This window comes from Sander vitreus, unplaced genomic scaffold (genome assembly GCF_031162955.1).
Source record: "Sander vitreus isolate 19-12246 unplaced genomic scaffold, sanVit1 ctg330_0, whole genome shotgun sequence".
NCBI classification, from domain to species: Eukaryota; Metazoa; Chordata; class Actinopteri; order Perciformes; family Percidae; genus Sander; species Sander vitreus.
In genome coordinates this window covers 55,001-60,000 of record NW_027595473.1, presented here as the reverse complement: position 1 = coordinate 60,000, position 5,000 = coordinate 55,001, and the positions used below count along the sequence as shown (strand labels likewise).

General features: G+C 48.5%; 1 protein-coding gene across 1 annotated transcript in view; it reads right to left on the bottom strand.

The window, feature by feature from the left end:
* The window catches only part of LOC144513728 (BCL-6 corepressor-like), a 57,031-nt gene that overhangs the window by 20,297 nt on the left and 31,734 nt on the right, over window positions 1–5,000 (bottom strand). The window lies entirely within an intron of this gene.

Sequence of the window (5,000 nt, the reverse complement as noted above, 5' to 3'; positions counted from 1 at the left end):
GTCGCCTTTTCGCTGCCTTTTTGTCGCCTTTTTACGCTGCCTCTTTGTCAGCCTTTTTCAGCTGCCTCTTTGTCGCCTTTTCGCAGCCTCTTTGTCGCCTTTTTGTTGCCCTTTTCGCTGCCTCTGTCGCCTTTTTCGTTGCCTTTTCGTTGCCTTTTTGTCGCCTTTTTCAGTTTGCCTTTTTGTCGCCTTTTTTCGCTGCCTTTTTGTCGCCTTTTTTGTTGCCTTTTTCGCTGCCTCTTTGTCGCCTTTTTGTCGCCTTTTTTTCGCTGCCTATTTGTCGCCTTTTTTTGTTGCCTTTTTTCGCTGCCTCTTTGTCGCCTTTTTTGTTGCCTTTTTTGCTGCCTTTTTCGCTGCCTCTTTGTCGCATCTTTGTCAGCCTTTTTTCGCTGCCTTTTTCGCTGCCTCTTTGTCGCCTCTTTGTAGCCTCTTTGTCGCCTTTTCGCTGCCTTTTTGTCGCCTTTTAGCTGCCTCTTTGTCGCCTTTTTGCTGCCTTTTTGTCGCCTCTTTTATTTGCCTCTTTGTCGCCTTTTTAGCTATGCCTCTTTGTCAGCCTCTTTGCTACGCCTCTTTGTCAGCCTTTTACGCTGCCTTTTTGGCGCCTTTTAGCTGCCTTTTTGTCGCCTCTTTGTCAGCCTTTTTCGCTGCCTTTTTGTCGCCTTTTTAGCTGCCTTTTTGTCGCCTCTTTATTAGCCTTTTTAGCTGCCTTTTTGTCGCCTCTTTGTCGCCTTTTAGTCTGCCTTTTTGGCGCCTTTTTGTCGCCTTTTACGCTGCCTCTTTGTCGCCTTTTAGCTGCCTCTTTGTCGCCTTTTTCGCTGCCTTTTTGTCGCCTTTTTGTCGCCTTTTAGCTGCCTCTTTGTCGCCTTTTAGCTGCCTCTTTGTCGCCTTTTTACGCTGCCTCTTTGTCGCCTTTTACGCTGCCTTTTTTGTCGCCTTTTTACGCTGCCTTTTCGCTGCCTCTTTGTCACCTTTTTCGCTGCCTCTTTGTCACCTTTTAGCTGCCTCTTTCTCGCCTTTTTGCTTAAATGTAAATGTCGTGATTTTAAACACGTGTTTAACGTTGTGAAATGGTTGCAGTTTGGTTAGGTATAAAAACTACTTTTTTTAGCTAAAGGTCTAAAATCAAACGTTAGTTCAGCAATTACACACGTGATGCTGAGCGTGAGCGTGATGCTGAGCGTGATGCTGAGCGTGAGCGTGAGCGTGATGCTGAGCGTGAACGTGATGCTGAACATGAGCGTGATGCTGAGCGTGAGCGCGTGATGCTGAGCGTGAGCGTGATGCTGAACGTGAGCGTGATGCTGAGCGTGATGCTGAACGTGAACGTGAAGCTGAACGTGAACGTGATGCTGAACGTGATGCTGAACGTGAACGTGATGCTGAACGTGAACGTGACGCTGAACGTGAACGTGATGCTGAACGTGATGCTGAACGTGAACGTGATGCTGAACGTGAACGTGATGCTGAATGTGAACGTGATGCTGAACGTGAACGTGATGCTGAACGTGAACGTGATGCTGAACGTGAACGTGAGCGTGATGCTGAGCGTGAGCGTGATGCTGAGCGTGATGCTGAGCGTGATGCTGAGCGTGAGCGTGATGCTGAGCGTGAGCGTGATGCTGAACGTGAGCGTGAGCGTGATGCTGAGCGTGAGCGTGATGCTGAGCGTGAGCGTGAGCGTGATGCTGAGCGTGAGCGTGATGCTGAGCGTGAGCGTGAGCGTGATGCTGAGCGTGAGCGTGAGCGTGATGCTGAGCGTGAGCGTGATGCTGAGCGTGAGCGTGAGCGTGATGCTGAGCGTGAGCGTGATGCTGAGCGTGAGCGTGATGCTGAGCGTGAGCGTGATGCTGAGCGTGAGCGTGAGCGTGATGCTGAGACGTGAGCGTGATGCTGAAGCGTGAGCGTGAGCGTGATGCTGAGCGTGAGCGTGATGCTGAGCGTGAGCGTGAGCGTGATGCTGAACGTGAACGTGATGCTGAATGTGAACGTGATGCTGAACGTGAACGTGATGCTGAACGTGAACGTGATGCTGAATGTGAACGTGAACGTGACGTTCACGTTTCTTGACCTTTCAAACCTGCGTCCACAGTTGAAATACATAAATATGTTTATACTCTCTAGTAAAAGATGCAGATGTTATCTGTATATTTATTTAATTTTGGAGTATTTCTGTTGAAATCTAAAGCTCAAATGAATCCGGGGTGTTTTTTTTCTGACGGGGAATAATCAGCGGCCAGCAGAGACGGATGAAAAGCTGCCGACGCCACGGCAACAGCCTCCGCCGCTTAGCAGCCAGACAGCGTGTGCGTGTGAACATGTTTGTGTGTAATCTGTGTGTGTGTGTGTGTGTGTGTGTGTGTGTGTGTGTGTGTGTGTACGCAGGCGTCTGTCAAACGGAGCCGCTCGCTGCCACGCATCGGCAAACAGGAAGCGAGCTTTGCCCTGGAGGTGTGTGTGTGCTTGTATTTTCTGTGTGTGTGTGTGTGTGTGTGTGTGTGTGTGTGTGTGTGTATCTGTGTGTGTGTGTGTGTTTCCTAGCGCAGCAAACAAGGAAGAAAGGAGGGCGAAAATGAGAGAAAGAGACAGACAGTTTGTGTGTGTGCTTTGGCGTGTGTTTGTACATGTGTTTTTCTTGTGTGTGTGTGTGTGTGTGTGTGTGTGTGTGTGTGTGTGTGTGTGTGTGTGTTTCCTAGTGCTGCAAAAAAGGAGAAAAAGAGGGCGGAAAAGGGAGAAAGAGACAGACAGTTTGTGTGTGTGTTAAGATGTGTTTTTGGTACGTGGGCTTTGGTGTGTGTGTGTGTGTGTGTGTGTGTGTGCGTGTGTGTGTGTGTGTGTGTTTTAATGTGTGTGCAAGTGTGTGTGTTTTTTAGCGCAGAAAAGAAGGGGGAAAGGAGGAGGCTCGGGCGGAAAAAAAGAGAAAGAGACAGACAGTTCGTGTGTGTGCGTGCTCGCTGCCCTGAGGAAATCTCCGGTGCAGCAGCTGTCAAACGGCACAAGCCACACACACACACACACACACACACACACACACACACACACACACACACACACACACACACACACACACACACACACACACACACACACACACACACACACACACACATACACAGACACACACACACACACACACACACACACACACACACACACAGAGACACACACACACACACACACACACACACACACACACGGTACATGTGGAGAATATTATTCTTCCTCCCTAACCTTCAATCACTCGCTCCCTCGTTCGCTCGCTCTCCTTCACTTTAATCTGCGGTGAATTGAATTACACACACGCACACACACACACACACACACACACACACACACAGACACACACACACACACACACACACACACAGACACACACACAGACACACACACACAGACACACACACACACACAGAGACACACACACACACACACACACACACAGACACACAGACACACACACACACACACACACACACACACACACACACACACACACACACACACACACACACACACACACACACACACACACACACACACACACACACACACACACGCTGTAGCGTCCCTGCAGAGTTTTCCCAGCGAGCTCCAATCAGGACGATAATTGCAATGATTAACAGAGAGAAGAAGAAGCAGCGACTGGTTGAGGTTTTTAAATGTTGAAAATCTTATAATATATATTATTATTATTATATTATATGTTTGAATATGTGTGAAAAAAATGGCGTGACGAACGGCGTCTGAAACGGCGATGAAAACGATTGTGTTCATTTATTTGTTTGGGTTTGTGCTTCCTGTTTCCTGTTCGTTGGTTTGTTTGTTTGCTCGTCTTCCTTTGTGTTTGCGTTTTGTGAAATTGGCGCCTTTTTCGCTGCCTTTTTGTCGCCATTTTGTTGCCTTTTTGGCGCCATTTTGTTGCCTTTTTGGCACCTTCTTCCGTGCCTTTATGGCGCCTTTTTGTTGCCATTTTGTCGCCATTTTGTCGCCATTTTGGCGCCATTTTGGCACCATTTTGGCGCCTTTTTGACGCCTTCTACTGTCGCCTTTTTAGCACCTTCTTCTGTGCCTTTTTGTCGCCATTTTGTCGCCTTTTTGGCGCCTTCTTCCGTGCCTTTTTGTCGCCTTCTTCCGTGCCTTTTTGTCGCCATTTTGTCGCCTTTTTGTCGCCTTTTTGTCGCCATTTTGTCGCTTTTTTGGCGCCATTTTGTTGCCTTTTTGGCGCCTTCTTCCGTGCCTTTTTGTCACCATTTTGTCGCCTTCTTCTGTCACCAATTTGTCGCCATTTTGTTGCCTTTTTGGCGCCATTTTGTTGCCTTTTTGGCGCCTTCCTCTGTGCCTTTTTGGCGCCTTTTTAGCGTCATTTTGTCGCCTTTTTGGCGCCATTTTGTTGTCTTTTGGCGCCATTTTGTTGCCTTTTTGGCGCCTTTTTGGCACCTTTTTGACGCCTTCTTCTGTCGCCTTTTTGGCGCCTTCTTCCGATGCCTTTTTGTCGCCATTTTGTCACCTTTTTGGCGCCTTCTTCCGTGCCTTTTTGGCGCCTTTTTGTCGCCATTTTGTCGCTTTTTTGGCGCCATTTTGTTGCCTTTTTGGCGCCTTCTTCCGTGCCTTTTTGTCACCATTTTGTCGCCTTCTTCCGTGCCTTTTTGTCACCATTTTGTCGCCTTCTTCTGTCACCAATTTGTCGCCATTTTGTTGCCTTTTTGGCGCCATTTTGTTGCCTTTTTGGCGCCTTCCTCCATGCCTTTTGTTGCCTTTTTGTCGCCATTTTGTCGCCTTTTTGGCGCCTTCTTCTGTCGCCTTTTTGGCGCCTTCTTCCGTGCCTTTTTGTCGCCTTTTTGTCGCCTTTTTGGCGCCTTCTTCCCGTGTCTTTTTGGCGCCATTTTGGCGCCTTTTTGCGCCATTTTGTCACCTTTTTGGCGCCTTCTTCCGTGCCTTTTTGTCGCCATTTTGTCGCTTTTTTGGCGCCATTTTGTTGCCTTTTTGGCGCCTTCTTCCGTGCC